This window comes from Leiobunum rupestre, chromosome 1 (genome assembly GCF_980474605.1).
Source record: "Leiobunum rupestre chromosome 1, qqLeiRupe1.1.hap1, whole genome shotgun sequence".
Lineage (NCBI taxonomy): Eukaryota > Metazoa > Arthropoda > Arachnida > Opiliones > Sclerosomatidae > Leiobunum > Leiobunum rupestre.
Window position 1 is genome coordinate 91,186,665 of NC_143384.1, and position 27,441 is coordinate 91,214,105.

At 36.9% G+C, this 27,441-nt stretch overlaps 6 non-coding genes across 6 annotated transcripts; all 6 read right to left on the bottom strand.

The window, feature by feature from the left end:
• Positions 1 to 18,206: 18,206 nt before the first annotated feature.
• On the bottom strand, positions 18,207 to 18,278 carry TRNAG-UCC (transfer RNA glycine (anticodon UCC)). Its single transcript has one exon. It is a non-coding gene; the product is annotated as a tRNA-Gly (tRNA).
• Positions 18,279 to 19,244: 966 nt separating this feature from the next.
• TRNAG-UCC (transfer RNA glycine (anticodon UCC)) lies at positions 19,245 to 19,316 on the bottom strand. Its single transcript has one exon. It is a non-coding gene; the product is annotated as a tRNA-Gly (tRNA).
• Positions 19,317 to 19,392: 76 nt separating this feature from the next.
• TRNAG-UCC (transfer RNA glycine (anticodon UCC)) lies at positions 19,393 to 19,464 on the bottom strand. Its single transcript has one exon. It is a non-coding gene; the product is annotated as a tRNA-Gly (tRNA).
• Positions 19,465 to 20,429: 965 nt separating this feature from the next.
• On the bottom strand, positions 20,430 to 20,501 carry TRNAG-UCC (transfer RNA glycine (anticodon UCC)). The gene has a single exon. It is a non-coding gene; the product is annotated as a tRNA-Gly (tRNA).
• A 76-nt stretch (positions 20,502 to 20,577) lies between these two features.
• TRNAG-UCC (transfer RNA glycine (anticodon UCC)) lies at positions 20,578 to 20,649 on the bottom strand. The gene has a single exon. It is a non-coding gene; the product is annotated as a tRNA-Gly (tRNA).
• Positions 20,650 to 22,059: 1,410 nt separating this feature from the next.
• On the bottom strand, positions 22,060 to 22,131 carry TRNAG-UCC (transfer RNA glycine (anticodon UCC)). The gene has a single exon. It is a non-coding gene; the product is annotated as a tRNA-Gly (tRNA).
• Positions 22,132 to 27,441: the final 5,310 nt, after the last annotated feature.

Genomic DNA, 27,441 nt, shown 5'->3' on the forward strand with positions numbered 1-27,441 from the left:
TCTCCCCTGCATGGCCAAGTCGGGTACAAAATCTTAGTAATAAATATTTATTGACATATTTATTAAAAACTTTATATGAATAGAGATATTCGGTAATAACATAGGTATATAACAAAGCTCCTTCTAAGTTACAATCCATCCCTAGATTTCTCCCAAGTGGTCGATTGCGCCATCTGATAGCGGGGAAACGAAATACTAGGTGTACCACTTATGAGCGCGCTCCGAGGTTTTGAAATCGTTAAAACTATCAAAGCTCGTTAAGCCTAATAGGCAAGTTAACGATCAGTTTAAAACTTAAAGAATTACCATTATACACTTTTAGTAATTTTTTTAACTTAAAGCGTAAGGAACACAACCCTGATTTCAGGGTAAATAAGAAAGCGTAGTGAATGTCGATTGTAAGTGTTGTTTAAATTAAACCCATTTGACCCCAAAATTTAAAGATTCTATGTTATAATACGTGACTTATTTAAACCAATAATTTTTGAAGTGCTATATGACACTTCCCCATAGGCAGTTTTGAGCCTCGACCACCTAGTCGCTATCCATCGCAAGCGCTTTCTCCTTCGCGTCTGCTCTCGAAGGGTAGTTAAGCTATGTACTAATTGCTTTCCATCGCGAAGTGGTATCTCCTTCGTCTTGCGATCGCTTCTACAGTCGACAAACACCTCAGATATAAAGTAATCGCTTTCCAACGCGAAGCGCTACGTCCTCCATTTCGCGATAGTTTCCCCACTCACTGAAGATCTAAAATATGAAAAAATTGCTTTCCACCACGAAGCAGTATCTCCTTCGTCTCGCGATGGTTTCTACTCTCGAAGAAGAGATAAGCTGTGTATTAATTGCGTTCCATCGCGAAGCGGTATCTCCTTCGTTTTGTGATCGCTTATAAAGTCGACAAACACCTCAGATATAAAGTAATTGCTTTCCAACGCGAAGCGCTACGTCCTCCATTTCGCAATAGTTTCTACACTCACTGAAGATCTAAAATATGAAAAAATCGCTTTCCACCACGAAGCAGTATATCCGTCGTCTCACAAACGCTTCTGCTCTCGAAGGCGAGATAAGTTATGTAATGATTGCCTTCCATCGCGAAGCGGTATCTCCTTCGCGTCGTGAGCGCTTCTTCCTTGGAAGTAGAGCCAACACAATTTACAATCTCCTTTTATCGCGAATCCATCCCTCCTTCGGATAACGATCGCTTCTTCTATATCAAAGTCAAACTGCAATTGTTTTTAATCGTTTTCTTTTATAAAAGCACAGCCCTATCGCGCGATAAAGCATTCGACAATTGAAATAAGCAATTGTTTTATACGTAAAACATTCGCCGATTAAGTCAGGTTTTCGTTAGATTTCTTAATCATGAACTGCAATTTTTAAAGGAAAAGGATTACTTCACTAAGTGCAAATGTTCAAAAACGTGAAAAGGCGATAAGTCCCACCTTTGCATTCTACAACAGGAATCGCCCCTTAAAGATGTCAATAAAAACAATGAATCGGCAATTTGGAAAAAAAAACTATGGCAACCTTAGCATGATTGGGAAGCCAACTTTAAAAATTTGGGATAAAATTCGATTAGCCGTTGCAAAATCATCATTTGATAAAGCATACAGGGGAACGTTTACAGCCGAAATATTTGAAATTCATAGAGTAATTACGAGAGATCCCTGCATGTATATTGTGAAAGATTTGACCGGCAATATAATTAAAGGGGCGTTTTACACTCAAGAAATAGTTAAAATTCAAGTGTAGAGCGCTACAGTCTTTATTCAACATTTTGTTAACCATGGGTGAAGTACACATTCTCCTGGGTCTCGCGATCGTAATATTTAGTGTTAGTGCCACAATAGTGTCATCCGCGATGAAATTTAAAAAAAGAAGTCCCGAATATAGCCTAGACATGGGAGTTAGTGACAAAGCATACGATCTAGGAAGAGACACGTACCTCGTAAAATGTAACGAGACTTTCGACGTGCGACATTTCAAGAAAGAAGACGGAAGTTTGAAGCCATCTATCAGGGGAATCAACTTAACAAAAGATCAATATGAAAAATTATGCATTTTGACAGTGACGTGAAAGATGAACACTAATCAAATCCAATCTATACTTAAGTGTGACCCCCGCTCGAGAGATAAATTTATCGGAGTGTTTCCCGCTAATAGATTACCAAAAGTTCCAATTAAAAAAATCATTGTTTCGTAATCAACACCGATCCTGATACGCTTCCAGGCTCTCATTGGACGGCTGTTTACAAATCGGGCGACACTCTGGACTTTTTTGTTCTCTAGGAAGATCACATCGTGACTATGGATTTTTGCTAGAACGATATAGCAAACGTATTCGACACAATACTCATAAATTTCAATCAAATAAAAGCCAAAACTGCGGACCACATGTGATTTATTTTCTAACCTCGAGATGTATGGGGATTTCTTACAGTAACATAATTAACGAATTGTATAATTTCAATTTAAAAAGAAATGATAGTTTAGCGTTGTTGAATTTGATGAAAGAGTGGAAACGAAATAAATCAATTTGTTTAGAATAAAAAAATGTTTATTTATTTCACACATAATTATTTTTACACATTTTTATTATTCTTGCCAGCGAGAAGGAGGCCTGGTCTGTCTTTTTGGCCTGGGAGATTTTTTAGGCGATGGTGATTTAATTTTTTTTTGCGGCGATATTGGAACTCCACCAACAGCACCCTTCTCCAAAGATAGCTCTCGATCCCAATCATCTTCCTTGCTTAATTGACTTCCAATATCGGTATTTTCTAAGTATTCTTCAAATATTTCATTTTCTTGATTTAATCGTTTATGCATTTTACCATCAGTAATTGTCTTTTGTTGCTTAACAATCGGCGTAGATGATTTCCTTTTCCAAGAATCTACTGTCTTTAAGAGACTCTCCCCTAGTAACCAATTTAGCAATTTGGTCATTTTTGTAAAGTTCGTCTGCTAGATCATCAATAATAAGTAAAGAATTTATATTTGATTCCCAGAACTCGCTGTCCATTGGAGGAAGTCCTTGAATAAACTCTATATCGGTTAAAAACTGAGATAAATCATGGTAACCTGATTGCCAAACCGAATAACAATAAATAATTTTAATAGGTGGTTTATCGATTAATTCATTCCTCCATCTAATTAGTGAGTTCGTCCATGATGATTTGCCCAACATAGTAGGCCCTGACACCATCATTCGAAATGGTGAAAGAAATTTTATATAAGACATTACTGTTTAAACAAAGACAACATACTACGTATTTTGTTAGTACATTGACTGTTTTATAGAATATATGTAAAAATCAACAAACACATTTTAAATTAAAAAAATTATTTTATTAAAGTATAATGTTTCTTATCAAAAATCATTCCTTTACCAGTTATATAAACTTTCAAAAAATATCATACAAAAATAACATTTTTGGATAAAAAATAAATCATAATATCTCCTTCACCAAAAAAAATTATTAATTCCCGTTTTTTAGTAAAAATTCAATTTTGGAAGTTAAAAGTTTAAATCTTAGGTTATTTAAAAATAAAGTATTTACTCGATTTTCGGAAGAGATTTCATTTACGATAACTATGTGGTTAAATAAAACCTGTTTTGCGGGGTTTTTTACATTATTTTTAGACTTATAATTAAAAGATGACAATTTTATTTTACAATTCACCATCTTCACATTCTAAATAGCCGTAGGGGACACTAGAGATATTATCTTTTAGCACACGTTTACAAAATGTTTTTTTGAAAGTTTTACTTAAGTTGCCAACACGTAAAAGCATTTTGTACTTATCTTTTATTACGTTAAAGGGAATTTTCACCTTAAACTCGGTATTTGGCACAAAAATTATCTGTTTAAAAGAATCGAAATGGATGATTTCTGAATTATCCCTAGTAAGAGTTATCCCTTTTAATTTTATAATTGTCTGATTATTTTCAAGTTGAAAGCTGTAACTTTTTGGTCCAGTTGATACGAATTTTGTTATATATGTATTCGGAGTCTCGCACGTAAGTTCACCTAAATTACCACCGAGGGGGGGGGGGTAGCCATTCTTTTGGTAGATGTGTAAACTTCACTTCGTCAGTGTCAAAATAAATTATACGCTTTCCCAACTTATTAATTAACTTATGCAGATGAATACGCCCGTAACTGGTGACAAAGGCGGCGATTATTACGTTACCTTTTGTAAATGTGGGTGCCAACTCACTTTTTTTTATAACCTACCATGGCAACATCGTTGTTGATTAGATGAAAGTCTGTTAATTTATTCGTTGTGTCTGCTATAATCTCGGTTAATTGGGAGTAGCGATGGATAATTTTAGTTGTTGATTTATCCATTCTTAAGGCCATTCTTCCATATAATAAATTTTGCGCCAATTTCGCGGAAGTTCTTAAGGATGGGTTATCAACATTTCCTCAGGCTCTAACCTTACTCCATCCGCTTCGTATATCGCGTCTAAATACTCTTTTTGCTCTTGATATGTTTTAATATTAGGCGGAAATCCTGAATTTTTAACTTTTGCTAAAAAAAAATGTCAATATATGGTTTGAAAAAATTGGTTGTAATACTATAGTGGTACACCTCGAAAATTTCTAACAGCTGATAATTACACTCTTTTATTGAGTAGTAGATTTCCATCGAGGGTAAGACTACCGTTATAGCTCGTTCATCAATCATATGGGTACATTTTTCATCATTATTTATCACACAACTTCCACATAAAGGATAATAAAGTTTCTTATTAAAACGGTATGGAAGAACGGATAAGTAGAGGTCTCTGGGGGGGGAGGATTCGACAACTAATTATTCCAAAATAGGCGTCCGGTGCATAATCAAAGTTGAGTGTGATAACTTTAACATTTTTACAACCATATTCCATTTTTTGTAAGCAATACGCATACAGACTACAAAAGTCAAAATATCGGATTTGTTCTCCAACTAAAGGATCTATTTCATGGTACAGCTTAATTGTTTCTATACGCCCTCCAACTAAAGAATCTCTAGGGTTAGTTTTAAGAATAATTTTAATTGTATTAAAAAATGCTTTCGCCTCAGCATTTTTTCTCAACAAGTCTAATATCGCACATTCAAAAATTTGAATATATGTGTGGTTTGGTAAATTTTCTTCTATAAATTCTTTTCGGTCTAATTCTCTTTCTCGAATTTCTTTGAATGATTTTCCAATAATTGTATTAAAGCTCGAGCCAGAAAAATGTTTTGGACAACCGTGCCAGAAATCACCCATTACATCAATTACTATGGGTGGATTTTCACAGTAGCCATCTACGAAATACGGACCTACAGCCTATTCCCCATCCGTGGATCTGACCGTTTGCAAAATTAAATTATTTTCCTTCTCGTACCAAGATAAATATTTTAAGGCAATCTCACTTTGATTCTGTCTACTTGCCAAACCGATAGCCGGAATAGTACATAAGGTATATGGTTCTAAAAACTTGTCAATAAAAACATTATTAAGTGCCCCAGAAAGAGAAATACCCCCATAATTACTGATATCAATTTCAATTAGTTCTTTATATAAGATGCGAAATTTCTGCATAGCTAAGCGTAATAAATTACAATCTAAAAGACAATACGCTCTGGATTCTGATTTAATACAATAGACCGGTTCGAGCTGTTTGTGTGAATACCAATTTTTAAATTCTCGGTATTCCAACTCTTTCATTTTATTGGGATCAAAATATTTTTCGTCCGGAATTGGTCCTGGATAATTCAAAGTTTCTTTTGTCCAAAAAATATAGGGAAACTATCCTTTAGATTTAGGTAAGGAAAACATTTTAGGAAAATGCCTTAGTGGTGCATTAATATAGTTTAAAGAATCTACAAAACGAATGTCTACCCCTTTAATATAAATAGTAAGAATTTTGGCTCCATCGTAAATAACCTCGGGAATGACATGCTTAATTAATTTAGAAATAATAAACATTCCGTCGAAAGATCTCAGATTATGGGCCATTACGATGAGGTTTGTAAATTTCGGTCTAATTGTTTTTCTTTTCCGTTTCCCATCCGTAAGTAAAATAGTTTCATGTTGAAACAAAAAATTGAGAAAGTTATTTACACAATATTATCCTTCAAAAACCGTGGTTTCCACAGGCTGATTTAAAATTTCACTTTGTGCCACTAACAGAATAGGCTTATACATATTATTCTCGATTATAGTCTCAATATCAAAATATACATAGGATCGTGGTTTTTTTTAAAGGTCGACTGTTTAACATAATGCTGGTTAGGAGGATGTTCAATTTTACAAGAGTTGCAAGCTGTTTCACATTTGTGAGTTTTTAAAGTTTCAAATTGAACACAGCATTTTTCACATCTGTGGAAAAGCTTGCAAGTTTCATTTTTAAAATGAAAATTGTAACATTCACCTTGTTTTAAATACCTATTACAAAGTTTACAACGAATTAAAGGAATTTCTAAAATTTCGTGAAAATTTATACTTAAACACCTTTTACATTTAATATTTCTAGTGTCAAAGCAGTGGTGTTTGTTCCTACGATCGGTGGAATAAAAAACATTTTCACAGTCTAAGCACGAAGCTACGCCACCCCAAATGGAATGTAGATTTTTAGCTAAATGAACGTGCGTGCCAATTTTTACAAGTAGAATTTTGTTTTCGGAAGGGGGAAAACCCTTGAAATAAATTTGAAAATTTTCCGTTGCGTTAAATATTATTATCTGATATTTTGGGGCTAAATATGTTTTAGCTATATCACCAATTTCTACAGCTCCTTGTACAATTCCTACACCATCATGCAATTTCTTAGCGGTTTCAGTTTGTAATTTACTACGAAAGAATGTTAAGGCTCTATATTCTTTAAGAACACTTGTTAATGGAAGTGTTTTCTTTTTGTACTCGGCAATTTGACAGATTTTTTGTCCGACTGTGAGGGCTCTCGCTACGCATAAATTATCGATGTTATTTATATAGTAAAAATTGGTTTTAGTTTTTAAAAAAGCATCAAGATCGATAATGTCTCTGTTTTTTAGAGCTAAAATGTTTTTTCCCATTTTCTGTGGGGATTTCAAAAGAATTATACTGAATTTAATTTCTCCATCTAGTAAGAAATCTTTTTTCGATGAGCAATGCGAGCTATATGGTTAAATATTCTAGAAACAGTTAACTGATCAATTTTAATAAATTTAATGTTAATTGGATGTTCTAAATTTTCCGATTGAATTGCAAATCTGAGGAAATCGAAACCTGGTGCCTCTTGTCTTACGTATTTGAAAATTTTGGACAGAATCTTTTCAAATACTGTAAAAAATAAATGTGTGGGGATTTCGTTTAAGTGTATTAGTTCTAATTCAATATCAAGTTGTTTACATTTCCACTTTTTTGAATTTCTAGGGCTTAATTTTTGAATTTGATAAAACTTTTTATAATCAAAACTGTTTAAAGATGAAAAGTCTAATTCACTGTCCGAACCGTATTCACTGGAGTCTTCCATATTCTAATTTCGTTTCCAGGTCTAAAATGTTATTCTAATTACTATTACGAATAATTAATTAATGAGTTTAACTTGCCTTCGTAGGTGGGCAAACAATTTTTCCTTCCGTCTGGTCAATTATCTTTTTCAGCCTGTTTGTTGAGTTTATGATTCGGATAACGTCCATGGATAGGGTGTTGGCTAAGAACTTCACTCTTTTATAATCACCCTTCCAGTTTTTATACGAATATATCTGAATATCTAGATATATTCCCTTGTCGCTCGCCTTTTTTCTCGGAGTTTTAGTTTCGTAAGAAACTCCACCTTTCTTAACTTTCACTGATTGTTCGATACCAACTTCTTCGATATTTGACATACGACGTACAGTCCCGTTCAAAAGTTTCCGGCCGTTTTTAATCGTTGACCATTTTGTTCCTATAATAGCTAGGGAGACAACCGATACGTTTTTCGATAGGATATAAACACGAAAAACAGACGCTGTTGCAAAATTTAGTGTAACCTACATAAGGAAAATGAAAGGCGGGAAATTGCGAAACCCCACCAAAGTGAGGTCACGAAAAACTGATACTTGCGTTTCGAGACCACGATTATTGAACGCGAATTTTCACACAGAAAACAAATCTGTTTTTAAATTCAAAATCGCTTTCGAACTTAAAACGTTATTAAATTATGTGTGAAGCTTAAAATTCAGAGAATTAACCCTAACCCACTTTTCAAGTGAAACAAATCAACTTAATTCTGAAGCAAGCGTAATAGAAGGGAAAACAATGTTGGTCAAGACAGACAATTTTTGTTTTTTTCCTAGATTTCGTATGTGGTAGGTTATGAAATTATGTATAAAATATTCTGAATATTTATTTTGAAAACTTTTTAGACGAACCAGATTCTAGTTTTTTATTGAAGACATTTTGAGGAGATTACTCCATCACTGATATTATGTATTTATTATCGGTGATTATTATATAAATTCTTAATAGATCGCTGTAATACGCTATTGGAACGAAACAACATATCACAGCGGCTTCTAAGTTTTTGCTTTTTCTGACAACATGGTCCCCAAAAGCCTACGCGCCTATAGTCAGTTGCAGGCTAAGAAAGACAAAATATATAGTACATTCGGCGCAAGGATACCTCAGACCAGTTCCGGCCAGTCGACCGCGCGTAATTTAAATTTGACCACTTTACGGTCAATTTCAAATTTCGTGAGTTTCATCATTTTTTCGCGCCATCTAGGAACCGAAATTGGAATCTATTTTTTAATTTCATGTTGTCATGAGTTTAATTACGAATGCAGATAAAGAAAATTCGATAATTGAAGCTCCAAATATTTTAAATAGCCCAAGAGGTTACTATAAAAAGCATGATAAAGGTTTATGGTTAACAAGTAAAGAGAAAAATATAATTTTAAACGTCTATAGCTCATTAAGACCCCCAAGAAAGCGTGGTAACTATTTTAAAAGAAACTGCCGATTTAACTGGTAAGACGTAGAAATAAATTTACAAAATTAAATAATTATACCTACTATTTTAAATTTAAGAATGATAGGAATGCCTTAACTTTTTAATTTGCTCACCACCACAATTATGAAATTAAAAAATAAAGATTCCAATTTCGGTCTCTAGATGGCGCCAAAAGACGACAAAAAGAGCAAAATTCGAATTTGACCGTAAAATGGCCAAATTCAAATTTCGCGCCGTGGAATGACCGGAAACGGTCTGAGGCATCCTTGCGCCGATTGTACTATATATTTTGTCTTCCTTAGCCTGCAACTCACTATAGTTTAAGTTTTGGTCAGAAATATTGCCGCCTATTGGCTTATTTTCAATTTCACACAAGGATTTCGTCTGCATTTCCTTGTTTTTTTGCTCCAAAACAAATTTATGTTTTATCATCGTACAATCTCAATAGGGTTCGTTAGTAGGTCATATTTCGACATTTCAATTATAAAATATACAGCTCCTGTCTGACGTAATATGGTCTAAGGATGGTTTTATGTATAAAATAGATTACAAAACTATGCTATATCATATTTAGCTCTTGAAATCGCAATCGATCAATATGGCAGATAGAGTGGTTGTTCGTCGTCAAATTGTTGAACTTCATCAATAGGGTTTTTCTAATAGATTAATAGCGCGTCAACTAAATGTGGCTCGTTCTACAGTTGCTACGTGGGTTGATAGATATAGGAATGACGAATTTAATGACGGAGTAGACCAACTAGCAGGAACAAGTAGAGCTCAACCTTTCTTGACCTCAAGACGACTGAGGACGGAATTGCAACTTCAAGTTTCATTACCAACTATAAGAAGGGCACTGATAAGTCAGAATCTAAATGGACGCATTGCTTGTCAGAAGGAGAAATTAAGTGCCGCAAACCGACGCGGAAGATTTGAATTTGCCAGAGACCATTTCGACTGGACTCAAGATCAATGGGAGCGAGTGGTCTTCACTGACGAGAAAAGTTTCGTTGTCGGACACAACGGCCAGGTATATTTATAGTCTATTAAAAAAACCTGAATCAATCTTAAAAGCACGTTTTTCTAAAACCAAAGATTTGGGTTAGAAGACCGGTGGGTACACGATACGATGAACCGTATATTACTGAAGTCCAAAGAAGCGGTCGTTATTCCGTTAACGTATGGGGCTGGATGTCAGCTGTTAATTCTGGAATACTAGTTCGTATTGAAGGACGAAACACCGCAGCACGTTACGTCGAACTTTTAGAAAATGAATGCTTCCCTAGCGTCTTAGAAAGGTTTCCGCACGGAAACTTTGTTTTCATGCACGATCGAGCTCCAATTCATACGGCTAGACTGGCGACTCAGGCATTAGAAAGACTTAGCGCTGTTCACGGTTTTACGGTAATTAAATTAAATTGTTTTATTATAGTTGAATTAAATTTTAAACTCTAGTCGTCAATTTAAAGTGATTTTTGTTCTTTTATATGTAGATAATGATTTGGCCATCGAAAGGTTGTGATATGAATCCCCTGGAAAACTTTTGGGCGGAAATGGTCCGAAGAGTTGATCATTCTAATGTTAGAAATTCTGATGAATTAATTGAAGCGATACAAAATGCTTGGCGCGATTTAAAACTCGAAATTGAACTATTCAGGTCATATCAGGAATCAATGCCACATCGAATGCGGGAGGTATTTGAAAAGAGGGGATATTGGTCACATTACTAGTAAAATATTTTCTATAAATGGTTTATTAAAAACAATTTGAAATGATTATCATTATTAACTCTATCTTAAATGCTCTGAGCATAACTAGCTCTATTTTGTCTCATCTGCCTCGAGCTCCTAGGTCTTTTACTCTTGCCGATATCTCGCTCACACTGATTATCAATATTCATTTCTTAATAGATACTTGTGTTATACGTGATTCTATATCTAAGAAGTAGTTAGTGGGTTGATGAACTAAACCGCTAGGGGACGCTCGTGCGCTCATGCCAGGCTGTAGGGAGAAATACCGAGAGTCGTATTCTGGTTCCCGACTCGAAACTGAACACCAGCTCGTTTAGTTTTATCCACGGTTTGTTAAATAAATTAATCATTAAATAATATTTTCAGCAGTAAATCGCTGAATTCACTAGGACAAACCGGATACACCATTTGACAACTGCACCTTACCACCCAGCCTCTAAGCCGGCTTAACGTAGTGTAACGCGCACTCCAACCTCAAATGGGAAGTCACCGACAGAAATGATGTTGAACCGTATAATTTTCACACGCCTCGACTTATATCATCCCAGCAATATCACAGCTAAATATGTTTTAGACGCACCATGCAAAAACAGCAAACAGAAATTCCAAATCAGCGAGCCAGTGTTTGCCTATAACGGTGAAAAATGGTTCAAAGGTATCATTATATGCCATCTCGATAAAATTATTTTTACCATACAAACCTCAAGAGGATAAATACGCCGTCATCAAAACCAACTACGCTCACGGAAAGATTAAACACAGGTTTCGTGATAGCCAATCCCAGACATTTTCACAACAAGGGAAACTCCACTTCCGGAGAGACCTTCTACTTAGAGCACAAATGGAAATTTAATTCCGGACAACACTCTTACGAGAAATCAGATTCCTGACACTTCAAATGAGAGATCAAAACCTGCTACGGATCCTCCCGGCAAACTACCACCTCTGAAAACTACCATTACCTTTCGACCACAATTTTAATGCCCTGGGGACAACAGCGCTATAATGCTGTCCCGTCTCAAGATTACCACTACAACAACAAATAAAACCACTACTACATGTCGGTCATAGCAATATATATATATATATATAAAATGTCCACTGTGTTCTTTAATATTTTTCTTTCCACACCAATTTTAAATTTTGCTTAAGTTAGAAACTTTTATTCGGGATTCGGGGGTTCGAGGTATTGTTGAATATTTAGAGTGTTCGTATGGAATCAAAATAAAGTCAGGGTCGGGTTCGGGGATGATACATACCCGGAAAAATAAAGTCGGGGTTGGGGATGGGAAACTGAATTATGAAAATGCCCCAGTTTGCCCTACTGAATTCTGCTATTTACTGCTGAAAATGTTATTTAATGGGTAATTTATTTGACAAAACGTGGATAAAACTAAACGAGCTGGTGTTCAGTTTCGAGTCGGGAACCAGAATACAACTCTCGGTATTTCTCCCTACAGCCTGGCATGAGCGCACGAGCGTCCCCTAGCGGTTTAGTTCATCAACCCACTAACTACTTCTTAGATATAGAATCACGTATATCACAAGTATCTATTAAAAAATGAATATTGATAATCAGTGTGAGCGAGATATCGGCAAGAGTAAAAGACCTAGGAGCTCGAGGCAGATGAGACAAAATAGAGCTAGTTATGCCCAGAGCATTTAAGATAGAGTTCATAATGATTATCATTTCAAATTGTTTTTAATAAACCATTTATAGAAAATATTTTACTAGTAATGTGACCAATATCCCCTCTTTTCAAATACCTCCCGCATTCGATGTGGCATTGATTCCTGATATGACCTGAATAGTTCAATTTCGAGTTTTAAATCGCGCCAAGCATTTTGTATCGCTTCAATTAATTCAGCAGCATTTCTAACATTAGAATGATCAACTCTTCGGACCATTTCCGCCCACAAGTTTTCCAGGGGATTCATATCACAACCTTTCGATGGCCAAATCATTATCTACATATAAAAGAACAAAAATCACTTTAAATTGACGACTAGAGTTTAAAATCTAATTCAACTATAAAAAACAATTTAATTTAATGTGATATAGCATAGTTTTGTAATCTATTTTATGCATAAAACCATCCTTAGACCATATTACGTCAGACAGGAGCTGTATATTTTATAATTGAAATGTCGAAATATGACCTACTAACGAACCCTATTGAGATTGTACGATGAAAAACATAAATTTGTTTTGGAGCAATAAACAAGGAAATGCAGACGAAATCCTTGTGTGAAATTGAACATAAGCCAATAGGCGGCAATATTTCTGACCAAAACTTAAACTAGGCGCGTAGGCTTTTGGGGACCATGTTGCCAGAAAAAGCAAAAACTTAGAAGCCGCTGTGATATGTTGTTTCGTTCCAATAGCGTATTACAGCGATCTATTAAGAATGTATATAATAATCACCGATAATAAATTCCTAATATCAGTGATGTAGTAATCTCCTCAAAACGTCTTCAATAAAAACGAAGTTTTCAAAATAAATATGCATTATATTTTATACATAATTTCATAACCTCCCACATACGAAATCTAGGAAAAAAACAAAAGTTGTCTGTCTTGACCAACATTGTTTTCCCTACTATTACGCTTGCTTCAGAATTAAGTTGATTTGTTTCACTTGAAAAGTGGGTTAGGGTTATTTGTCTGAATTTTAAGCTTCACACATAATTTAATAACTTTTTAAGTTCGAAAGCGATTTTGAATTAAAAACAGATTTGTTTTCTGTGTGAAAATTCGCGTTCAATAATCGTGGTCTTGAAACTTAAGTATCAGTTTTTCGTGACCTCACTTTGGTGGGGTTTCGCAATTTCCCGCCTTTCATTTTCCTTATGTAGGTTACACTAAATTTTGCAACAGCGTCTGTTTTTCGTGTTTATATCCTATCGAAAAACGTATCGGTTGTCTCCCTAGCTATTATAGGAACAAAATGGTCAACGATTAAAAACGGCCGGAAACTTTTGAATGGGACTGTACCTCTTGAATAAAGTCCCCATCCGATTCGTCCGAATCTAATAACATCTCCTCTTCAGGCCTATCAAAAACTGAAACTGCTTGACTCGCGGAGCTTTGACTCTTGCTTGTGGAAGCCATTTTAGGCTGTTATGTTTTAATAGTAAAATTTTGCCCTTTTATACCAAAAGTAATTTATTTTTTCATTAATTTTTTTCAAAATATAAAACCTTGAATATTAAAGTGTTTAATACTACAAGGATAGAACCTAGTTATAATTTATCGGTTTGTAAATGGTATTTAAAATTGTTTGTGAATGCCAATTTAAATATAGACATGTATAAAAATATAAAATTTTTTTTGGAGGATTTATATTTAATCAGCTTTTTTATCATTGAATTTTCCGTGACAAAAAAGGCAACGCCCTAAGAGTTTTAATATTTTTGCTTTAAAAATCGATTATAGATGTAAGAATTTTGTTAATTACAGGGTTAGATGTTTTAAAATTCTATGGGAAGAAATATATTTCTGCAGGGTATAGAATTTAAACGAAGGGATAAAAATTATATTTCTGCAGGGTGTATTTGATAAAAAAATTGTCTTTTGACTTGATTTTAAACAGGTTAAATCAGGATGTAAAAAATTAAATATTTCTAAAATTTTCCTTATAAAAAGTCTGTCTTTACCGTATTCGTTTTATAAAATACTTAGCTTTACGCAAAGTTAGGAATTGTAATCTTTTTAAAATTAGTGATGTTTCGATTAGAGTTGAAAATTACTGTATGAAAACAGTCTTTCTTGAGTGTCAAGCCTTAGTAGAGCCTTTTAAAAAAATCATTTTTGCTTGCCCCTTTATAAAAAAATCTTTCAAATTATCGCCAGCTGTTTTTGCTTCGGTTTTTTTCTAGAAGAATCAATAACAATTCTTGTCTATTTGACTTTCATTCCATTAATTTTGTCTGTCCCCACGACGGTTTTGAGTTTGACGGCTTACTGTTCCACACTCAATCCACTCTTGAGGGCTGGTTTTCTTACGAAATTTTACGCTTAATTGGAAAACATATGTGACTATATCAAAATTTAAATAAGATCCCATGGTTTCGCCAACATAGAAATCGTAGGAATCTTCAACACGACCTTTTAATTCTCTACCAATTACAACAACTATCTTTCTTTCGAAAAAAACAATTCAGTATAACTAATGACTTTCGCCTAACACGATATAACATCCGTTTAGAATTAGGAACGATAGTGTTATTTTTTATTAATGATTTGGATCGACAAGAAGTTAAAATAGTTACAACTTTAGAGTAAGGAATACTAATTTTAAAAAATAATTACAATAATTAAGATAAATATTTTTATTTAGTTGCAAATTATCTCCTCCAAATCCCAATTTCAACGATCGTCGGCAAATTTTACAACTACGACTCAAGGTATTTACAATATTTTTTATTTATTTTAAAAAATTTAATTTATTTTTTTTTAAAATAGGACTCAAATCTGATAAAATTTTAATTTTTTGTGACATTTTTTATTTAAAGACTTTATTTTTGTTTTTTTATATTTTTATTGTTTTTATTTGGTGAAAGATATTAATGTTTATGAAATGTTTTATATTTTTTATTTAAAATGTTTTCTTTTTAAAGGGTTTAAGATTTTTTTAAACATGTTTTCAAAAATAACTAGTTTTATCAATTTAATTCAGGCGGTGGAGGTTCTTTTTAATACTTCATAATCTACTTTTTCTTTTTTAACTAGTTTTATTAATTTAATGTTGGGATTGGTGTAAAGCCCTTTTTTCTATATTAAACATCGTTTTGTTTTCATCTTTTTTATCCAATATATTTTCAAGAAATTTTATCATTCTTATCTTTTTGACAGGTATCTAATTTTTTTTGGTTAAATTAGTTCGGTTATATAAATATTTTTTTGTTTTTATTAGTATTAGTTTTTTATATTTCCTTTTATTATTATAATTATTATTTAAAAAATTTCTGGAAAATTTATTGTTTAAAACTGATTTAAACAAAGTTCATCTGGGATACAATTTATTGCTTGTTTCAAACTACTCATTGGTTATTTATTAATCTTATTGTTATTTTCATATCTTCAATATACTTTTCTATACTAATATCGTGTTTAAACTTTAATGTTTTATGTTTATTTTGGTAATTGATGAGTATATTAACTGAAATTTTATAAGTACATTTTGTACTAGGTTGTTTAAAAATTGAATATAATTGTTTTTATTAATTTATAAAAACTTGTTTAAGAAGGATAGGGATAATAAGTTAACCTTAGTTGTATTAAAAAAATTAATAATTATTAATAAGGCAATATTTTTAAATTTTAAAATATAGGTCAGGCTAAAACTATAAAATCTCAATGTAAAGGATTTTTACCAGGAGAAATCTAGAATCAAGATGTCTGGTGAATTCTATCTAAAGCCTGTAGTTTCTTTGCCCCGATCGTTAAAATTTATCTCTCTTCGAGTAGTAAGAACGAATAACCTTTTTAAAAAACAAACTATTTGTAGATAATTCGAAGAATGTTGTTTAAAAAGTGTATTTCTAGAATCTAAAACAGTAATCGAATCATATGGTTCGATTGAGTTTAAATGCCCCTTTTTTAAATATTCCTTTAAGTTAAATCCCTTATTTTTTGTGGCACCATACGAATCGCGAATTGAAAAATCGCAAAAGTTTTGTTCTTTTTCTGTGCATGATAAAAGTTTTAAATGCTATCGTCCAGGAATTGTGTACGATGATTTATTGTTCCATTGTAGGATAATGTTAATCGGTTGGTTTAGCTACAAAATTCTTCAATTATCTAGCAAATATAAGCAGATATTTTGTAATACTAGTAAAATTTCGTGGTGGAATCACAAGAATTTAAAAAAGTTTGAGTCTGAACTTCATGTGTTAGATCAAATTCAACATGTTGGCACTGTACAACATACCGTTCGATCTGTTTTAATTAATTCAGACATTCTCGAACTATATACTTCCGAAGCGATTAAGACCAAAACCAGTGTTTTTATTCGGGCAATGTTACAGCAACAAAAAAAGTTAAAGAATTCTTGTGCTAAATATTTTTTAGATATATTCATTTTTAATAGATTAATTTATTTATATTTATAAATTCTAACCCGAATTTCCAACCCGACATGTCATTTTCCACCGAAGAGGAAAAATACCTTCTACGATTTGATGTAATTATAATTATTTTTTATTATACATTTAAAATATTTTTAACATTGTGTTTTTTATATTTTTTAGCCTTCAAATTATTTATACACCATTCTTTAATTCTTTATTATTTATTAATTTAATTTGTTAGATTATGTTTTAGTTTTATTGGTAGTGTTTCATATGTTGTTAAGTGTTTAAAAAAATATATTGTTTGAAATATCATAGTTATTAAATATTATAATAACTAATTGTTTTTTTACTTTTACTAAAACTAGCATTGTTTTAAAATAATAAAACTATTAAAATATTTGCGAAAAATGAAAAACTTATTTATATTAGTTTAATTATTTAAAGTATTTTGGGTGGGGCCAAAAGTTGCCAAGGCTATAAAACGAAGGTCTCGAATTCGTTTCCCCATCTCGCAATTAACTAATTAGCATTTTAAATGGCGAAAAAACGAAAAAATAAAAAAGTGACACCAAAAGTGAATAAGCGCAAGTATTTGGTGGGGTCACATATTACCGCCGATATCTCGGGCCGACCTTGTCCTATCGTGTCCCAACTTGTTGGGGTGATAGACCGAGGCTTAGGGGTGGTGAGCAGGTGTCAGGCGTCGAGGTCAAAGATCATCTTCAATGTGAAATTTGAGATTGAAAACAAAAATATCTTTTTCTATTTTACCAAGGACAAAAATTGGTTTTTGGAAAATATTTTGGGGGTGTTTTGGAGGGGTGTTATGGCGGCCATCTTGGCGGCCATCTTGGATTTACATGTTCAAATTTAGTCCATCTCTATACAGCTATGCTCACCACTAAACCACCATCGCGATGTGGAGCTTCGTGAGAAATATAATGATTTATAGCGATTCACTTGAATTAGATTTAACGAAAAAAGGAAACGCGTGCGATGGCCGGGAATCGAACCCGGGTCAACTAATTGGAAGGCAGCTATGCTCACCACTATACCACCATCGCAATGTGGAGCTACGTGAGAAATATAATGATTTATAGCGATTCACTTGAATTAAATTTAACGAAAAAAGGATACGCGTGCGATGGCCGGGAATCGTACCAGCGTCAACTGCTTGGAAGGCAGCTATGCTCACCACTATACTACCACCGCGATGTGGAGTTTCGTGAGAAATATAATGATTTATAGCGATTCAACTGAATTAAATTTAATGAAAAAGGAAACGCGTGCGATGGCCGGGAATAGAACCCGGGTCAACTGCTTGGAAGGCAGCTATGCTCACCACTATACCACCATCGCGATGTAGAGCAACGTGAGAAATTTAATGATATATAGCGATTCACTTGAATTAAATTTAACGAAAAAAGAATACGCGTGCGATGGCCGGGAATCGAACCCGGGTCAACTGCTTGGAAGGCAGCTATGCTCACCACTATACCACCATCGCGTTGTGGAGCTTCGTGAGAAATATAATGATTTATAGCGATTCACTTGAATTAAATTTAACGAAAAAAGGAAACGCGTGCGATTGCCGGAAATCGAACCCGGGTTAACTGCTTGGAAGGCAGCTATGCTCACCACTATACCACCATCGCGATGTGGGGTAACGTGAGAAATATAATGATTTATAGCGATTCACTTGAATTAAATTTAACGAAAAAAGGAAACGCGTGCGATGGCCGGGAATCGAACCCGTGAAAAACTGCTTGGAAGGCAGCTATGCTCACCACTATACCACTATCGCGATGTGGAGCTTCGTGAGAAATATAATGATTTATAGCGATTCACTTGAATTAAATTTAACGAAAAAAGGAAACGCGTGCGATTGCCGGAAATCGAACCCGGGTCAACTGCTTGGAACACAGCTATGGTCACCACTATACTACCATCGTGATGTGGAGCATCGTGAGAAATATAATGATTTATAGTGATTCACTTGAATTAAATTTAACGAAAAAAGGATACACGTGCGACGGCCGGGAATCGAACCCGTGAAAAACTGCTGGGTAGGCAGCTTTATTCACCAGTATAACACCATCGCGATGTGGAGCTACGTGAGAAATATAATGATTTATAGCGATTCAACTGAATTAAATTTAATGAAAAAGGAAACGCGTGCGATGGCCGGGAATAGAACCCGGGTCAACTGCTTGGAAGGCAGCTATGCTCACCACTATACCACCACCGCGATGTGGAACTTCGTTAGAAATATAATGATTTATAGCGATTCACTTGAATTAAATTTAACGAAAAAAGGAAACGCGAGCGATTGCCGGGAATCGAACCCGTAAACAACTGCTTGGAAGGCAGCTATGCTCACTACTATACTACCATCGTGATTTGGAACACCGTGAGAAATATAATGATTTATAGTGATTCACTTGAATTAAATTTAACGAAAAAAGAAACCGCGTGCGATGGCCGGGAATCGAACCCGGGTCAACTGCTTGGAAGGCAGCTATGCTCACCACTATACCACCATCGCGATGTGGAGCTTCGTAAGAAATATAATGATTTATAGCGATTCACTTGAATTAAATTTAACGAAAAAAGGAAACGCGCGCGATGGCCGGGAATCGAACCCGGGTCAACTGCTTGGAAGGCAGCTATGCTCACCACTATACCACCATCGCGTTGTGGAGCTACGTGAGAAATATAATGATTTATAGTGATTCACTTGAATTAAATTTAACGAAAAAAGGATACACGTGCGACGGCCGGGAATCGAACCCGTGAAAAACTGCTGGGTAGGCAGCTTTATTCACCAGTATAACACCATCGCGATGTGGAGCTACGTGAGAAATATAATGATTTATAGCGATTCAACTGAATTAAATTTAATGAAAAAGGAAACGCGTGCGATGGCCGGGAATAGAACCCGGGTCAACTGCTTGGAAGGCAGCTATGCTCACCACTATACCACCATCGCGATGTGGAGCTTCGTGAGAAATATAATGATTTATAGCGATTCACTTGAATTAAATTTAACGAAAAAAGGAAACGCGTGCGATTGCCGGAAATCGAACCCGGGTCAACTGCTTGGAACACAGCTATGGTCACCACTATACTACCATCGTGATGTGGAGCATCGTGAGAAATATAATGATTTATAGTGATTCACTTGAATTAAATTTAACGAAAAAAGGATACACGTGCGACGGCCGGGAATCGAACCCGTGAAAAACTGCTGGGTAGGCAGCTTTATTCACCAGTATAACACCATCGCGATGTGGAGCTACGTGAGAAATATAATGATTTATAGCGATTCAACTGAATTAAATTTAATGAAAAAGGAAACGCGTGCGATGGCCGGGAATAGAACCCGGGTCAACTGCTTGGAAGGCAGCTATGCTCACCACTATACCACCACCGCGATGTGGAACTTCGTTAGAAATATAATGATTTATAGCGATTCACTTGAATTAAATTTAACGAAAAAAGGAAACGCGAGCGATTGCCGGGAATCGAACCCGTAAACAACTGCTTGGAAGGCAGCTATGCTCACTACTATACTACCATCGTGATTTGGAACACCGTGAGAAATATAATGATTTATAGTGATTCACTTGAATTAAATTTAACGAAAAAAGAAACCGCGTGCGATGGCCGGGAATCGAACCCGGGTCAACTGCTTGGAAGGCAGCTATGCTCACCACTATACCACCATCGCGATGTGGAGCTTCGTAAGAAATATAATGATTTATAGCGATTCACTTGAATTAAATTTAACGAAAAAAGGAAACGCGCGCGATGGCCGGGAATCGAACCCGGGTCAACTGCTTGGAAGGCAGCTATGCTCACCACTATACCACCATCGCGTTGTGTAGCTACGTGAGAAATATAATGATTTATAGTGATTCACTTGAATTAAATTTAACGAAAAAAGGATACACGTGCGACGGCCGGGAATCGAACCCGTGAAAAACTGCTGGGTAGGCAGCTTTATTCACCAGTATAACACCATCGCGATGTGGAGCTACGTGAGAAATATAATGATTTATAGCGATTCAACTGAATTAAATTTAATGAAAAAGGAAACGCGTGCGATGGCCGGGAATAGAACCCGGGTCAACTGCTTGGAAGGCAGCTATGCTCACCACTATACCACCATCGCGATGTAGAGCAACGTGAGAAATTTAATGATATATAGCGATTCACTTGAATTAAATTTAACGAAAAAAGAATACGCGTGCGATGGCCGGGAATCGAACCCGGGTCAACTGCTTGGAACACAGCTATGGTCACCACTATACCACCATCGCGATGTGGAGCTTCGTGAGAAATATAATGATTTATAGCGATTCACTTGAATTAAATTTAACGAAAAAAGGAAACGCGTGCGATTGCCGGAAATCGAACCCGGGTTAACTGCTTGGAAGGCAGCTATGCTCACCACTATACCACCATCGCGATGTGGGGTAACGTGAGAAATATAATGATTTATAGCGATTCACTTGAATTAAATTTAACGAAAAAAGGAAACGCGTGCGATGGCCGGGAATCGAACCCGTGAAAAACTGCTTGGAAGGCAGCTATGCTCACCACTATACCACTATCGCGATGTGGAGCTTCGTGAGAAATATAATGATTTATAGCGATTCACTTGAATTAAATTTAACGAAAAAAGGATACGCGTGCTATGGCCGGGAATCGAACCCGGGTCAACTGCTTGGAACACAGCTATGGTCACCACTATACTACCATCGTGATGTGGAGCATCGTGAGAAATATAATGATTTATAGTGATTCACTTGAATTATATTTAACGAAAAAAGGATACACGTGCGACGGCCGGGAATCGAACCCGTGAAAAACTGCTGGGTAGGCAGCTTTATTCACCAGTATAACACCATCGCGATGTGGAGCTACGTGAGAAATATAATGATTTATAGCGATTCAACTGAATTAAATTTAATGAAAAAGGAAACGCGTGCGATGGCCGGGAATAGAACCCGGGTCAACTGCTTGGAAGGCAGCTATGCTCACCACTATACCACCACCGCGATGTGGAACTTCGTTAGAAATATAATGATTCATAGCGATTCACTTGAATTAAATTTAACGAAAAAAGGAAACGCGAGCGATTGCCGGGAATCGAACCCGTGAACAACTGCTTGGAAGGCAGCTATGCTCACTACTATACTACCATCGTGATGTGGAGCTTCGTGAGAAATATAATGATTTATAGCGATTCACTTGAATTAAATTTAACGAAAAAAGGATACGCGTGCGATGGCCGGGAATCGAACCCGGGTCAACTGCTTGGAAGGCAGCTATGCTCACCACTATACCACCATCGCGATGTGGGGTTACGTGAGAAATATAATGATTTATAGCGATTCACTTGAATTAAATTTAACGAAAAAAGGAAACGCGAGCGATTGCCGGGAATCGAACCCGTGAAAAACTGCTTGGTAGGCAGCTATGCTCACTACTATACTACCATCGTGATGTTTAGCTTCGTGAGAAATATAATGATTTATAGCGATTCACTTGAATTAAATTTAACGAAAAAAGGAAACGCGTGCGATTTCCGGAAATCGAACCCGGGTTAACTGCTTGGAAGGCAGCTATGCTCACCACTATACCACCATCGCGTTGTGGAGCTACGTCAGAAATATAATGATTTATAGCGATTCACTTGAATTAAATTTAACGAAAAAAGGATACGCGTGCGATGGCCGGGAATCGAACTCGGGTCAACTGCTTGGAAGGCAGCTATGCTCACCACTATACCACCATCACGATGTGGAGTTACGTGAGAAATATAATGATTTATAGCGATTCACTTGAATTAAATTTAACGAAAAAAGGAAACGCGTGCGATGGCCGGGAATCGAACCCGTGAAAAACTGCTTGGAAGGCAGCTATGCTCACTACTATACTACCATCGCGATGTGGAGCTTCGTGAGAAATATAATGATTTATAGTGATTCACTTGAATTAAATTTAACGAAAAAAGGATACGCGTGCGATGGTCGGGAATCGAACCCGTGAAAACTGCTTGGAAGGCAGCTATGCTCACTACTATACTACCATCGCGATGTGGAGCGTCGTGAGAAATATAATGATTTATAGTGATTCACTTCTATTAAATTTAAGGAAAAAAGGAAACGCGTGCGATGGCCGGGAATCGAACCCGGGTCAACTGCTTGGAAGGCAGCTATGCTTTTTTTTTTTTTTTTAAACCCTTTATTCACAGTATTAAAATTACAATACAATCATAAAGATTGAAGGTTATAAAACACAAAATAGAATTAAGGACAAGCAATCAACAAGCATTCTATTCAAATATTTTGTTTAACATGTTGTATAAGATTAAATCTGACGGTAAATCTAAATGTAATTTCTGTTGCTTATAACGACATTCTAGTTTTAAAACTGCATGGAATTTCTTTTGACACAAAAAATGATTAAATTGAATATCATTAAAAGAACAATAACACCGGTATAACCAAATTTCTCTTTTCATTACAGCACAAAGGAACTGGACCACTGTCCAAAACATTTTAGAGTTATGCAAGTCTTTGTGAATTAAACCAAAAATAAGGAAAGAATTTCGCGTATACGAAGAAACGCCATATAAATCACGATTAAGTTCCAAAATATCACAGAATAGCCAAGTCCATAATTGAGAAACCACGGGGCACGTTACGAAGAGATGTTCTACGGTCTCTGAGTCTATCCGACAATATATGCACGTATCATCCGGTACCACTAGAGCGTGCACCAAACGCGACTTCACCGAGAAACCATGATGAATGAGGCGTAAATTTATGGCAGAGAGCGAAGGACCCAAAAAATTGGATCGCACGAATTTCCAGCGAATCCGTTGAAGAGGGCCACCGAAAAAGCGACGCCAGCGTTCTTCTCCACTCGACTCGATAGACAATGATTCCGCGAACGCAGCGTAAATGGGCCTCACTGCGATAGCGAGAGACACCTTTTCGCCCGACACGTCAATAACCGATAAACCGACCTCGTGCGCGACCGGAGGGCGACGCAATTGACGCCCCCCTTGTTGAATGCTCATGGACCAAATCGGAGGAACTGCATCAATAAGTTCTTGGTAGAGTAGCAAGACCCGAGACCGAGGCAAAACGAGCGATGAATCGGCTGTAGCGTCGAAACACGCCTGAGGCGGCAAGAACCCGGGGACGTACTCGTAACACAGATCGCGTACTGTCCGAAAACCCGCTTGCGAAAAAAACCCACGCTCGAGACGACCGAAATGTGGCAACGACAGACGCGGATTTAAAAAAAGCGGTTCATCCAAAAAATTCGAGAGAGCGGGAAAGGTCCAGCCATGAATGTGCTGAAAATCCTTCCAAGCAAGCAGCATGGAAACATACCGAGACGGAAGACCGGCGGCGCAACGAGAAGTGATAGATAACCGGAAAACGTGTAGGCCCAATTGCAAGGCGCCGCCATAAAGATTAAGAATCTGCGACGAAAGATCCCGAGCGAAAACCGGAGTAGTCTCTGCAAACAACGTAAGAGCTTCACGAACGCGAAACGCCTTAACTTTGGTACAAATGTCTACTAGCCCGAACCCTCCGATCAGCGTTGGCCGAACAAGACTCTCATAGGCGACCAGATGAGGGCCATTGCCCCAAATAAAGTTCAAAATGGCTTCCCGAAATTGACGAAGCCAAAAAGGCGAAATATCGACTGTTTTTAAAATATGCCAGAGCATAGATGCAGCGAGCACATTGACAACCAAAACTTTGCCAACGACCGAGAGAGTACGACCTTTCCAAGACCGTAAGACCCGAGAGAACTTGCCATAGCGCTCCTCCCATTGAAGGCGAGCCGAATGCACAGAATCGTAGTCTATCCAAATACCGAGAATTTTCAAAGGTGAACTAGAAAGCGTTACGCCGCTGATCTCGATAGGGTCCCGACCATGATATAGACCAAGCCATTTCGCGTGGCACTTTGACGGGTTCAATTTCGCTCCGGAGGCTTGACCGAAATCCGCAAAAACATCGCAGATCGCGGGAATCGCGGCCGCTGTTGAGGTTACAACCGTGGTGTCATCCATATGTTGAAAGAGAGTCGGCAAAACCGAATGCGCGGATAACCGTACCGGCGGGATGGATTCGTGCGACGTGACCGCGGAAAACAGAGGTTCCGAGGCTAAAACATATAGCAGAGGGCTAAGCGGGCACCCTTGGCGAACCGACCGCCCTAACGAAAAGACATCAGTCAAATGACCATTGACTTTGACACAGGCCCTGGAACCCGCGACAAAAGCTTGAATCCACTTGCAGAAAAACGGGCCAAACCCCATGGCCGCTAAGAGCTCAAATAAATATGGCCATGCCACCCGGTCGAAAGCCTTCATAAGGTCCAGCTGGACCATAATGCCACCCTCTTCACGAAGGCGGAGGTTCTCGGCGACATCTGACAACAGTCTCGTGGAGGTAGAAATGTCCCGACCACGAACCGCACCCGTTTGAGTAGCTGACGTAATGTTCGGCAAAAGCGACGCTACTCGGAGAGCAAAAACTTTGGATAAAATTTTATAATCAGTATTGAGTAACGTTATAGGCCTCCAGTTCTTTAAAAGAGTTAAATCACCAGTCTTGGGCAAAAGTATAATAAGACCTATTTTCATGCTGCGCGGAATTCGGCCCTGATCACGGGCGATATGGGCTAAGCGAAGAAAGTCATCCTTAATAAGCGGAAGAAAAAACCGCCAAAACGCCACCGGCAAACCATCAAGTCCCGGACTCTTATTGGGCTTCATAGACCCCAAGGACCGCTCGAGTTCCTCCCAGGTGACAGGCAACTCAACTGCGTCACGATCAGCTTTCGATACCCGGTCCCGGACCCGATCGCTAAAACTTCGACTCTGGGCCTCGCAAATAGGCTCCTGAGTATAAAGGGCATTATAGAAATCAAAAATTTGCTGACGGATGAGACGCCCGTCGCGAAAGACCTCTCCTGATGGAGACACTAAACGACCAATCGATTTGATACTCTGACGATGAATCTCCAGGCGCAGAAAATAGCGCGTGGGCCGCTCACCCAATTCTTTAAAATCCGTCCTAGCGCGTACGACCTGGCCACGAAGCACCTCAGAATCGAAATCCGCCAATGCCTGCTTAGCGTCCAGCAACTCCGGCAAACAAGTAAGATCGGACGCGTAGCGAGACTCGAGGTGAGAAATCCGAACCAATAAAGCAGCGCGAGAACTTCTCAACCTCTGAGCGCGAGCTTTGCCGTAGAACATGGCGTAATCCTTAATACAAACTTTAAGATTTTCGTACCATTGAAAAATATCTACACGGTACTCGACGGTGTCGCGACTCCGATCAACAATACGCTGGATGCCCGTACGGAAGCGCTCCTCTTGAAGTAACGTAGAGTTAAACGCCCAGACCCCAGGGCCGCGCTGGACGCCACTGGGATCAAAGACGAAAGACACGGCCTTGTGGTCAGAAAAAGGAACAGTCAAGATTAGATTCCGCGAACAATTATGCGCATCCGTTGGGCGAATAAATAAATAGTCAATCCGCGACATGACAAAGTTCCCGAATACGAAACCGGAACGAGTATAATCAAAATGATCGGCGTGAGAAGCCCTCCAGGGATCATAAAGATCAAGACTGGTAAGCCAAAGCTTAAAACTCGTAGGCGTATTACGACACTATAACTTTCAGGGGGGTTAGGGGGGAGTCGTGGAGATCAGTAAGGAGGGAAGATTCAAAAAGTTCCAAATGTAACCTTGAGAATCTGACCCACGCACTAAACTCGAGGGAAATTTAAATACTTATTTCCCCGTGCCGTATGTATCGAATTTATTTGTTCGGGATCCTTAGAGTCGGTATTGTTACAGGGTAGGTAAATGAAATCAATTGAAGTTATGCAAAAATAGAACTCTTGGTTTATTATTGGACTTATAGTGACAACAGATTCAATTATGGTAATTACATAAACATTGGTAATTATTTGTAGATAATTAATACTTGAAGGCTATGACGGGCTCTTTGGGGTGTATAATGAATATAGCAGGGGTAGCTTCGGTTGGGTTATTAAGTAGATTGGCTATGGTTGGCCGAATCTTTAAGTTAAAGTTATACAAAATACACTTTAGAATAAATAACAAAAGAATGGAAAAATAACAATAGTTTAAAAAGTACTTATCGTTCTTCAAGTAACCGTCCTTAAACCAAGGAACGAACCGCACATAATTCTCTTCACCAAGAATTATCACGAAAAACCACGAATCCGACGCGAAATACCCGCACAAATACCGTGCACTTTAACCTTCACGTCGAACCGCGTCACCGGATGCTGTATACCACATCCTGATCATTAAAACCTTGAAGACACGATTGAAACAAATTAAAGAAAAACTGAATTCTTGTCCAAAGCTGACTTGGCTTTATATACTAGATAAATAGATGACCCCTTATCTTATCGGGGTGTGTAAATAACTAAAAAAGTTACGGGGCTGCCAGATTAGGCCAGAGAAACGAAATGAAACAAAAACAATATATGAATGGTCCCTAGATGTATACTGAGGGGAAAAACGATAAAAAGTAGAAAAATAACAAGATGATCACTCCCGAAAGTTAACGGGTCGTGATAGGCGGAACAAC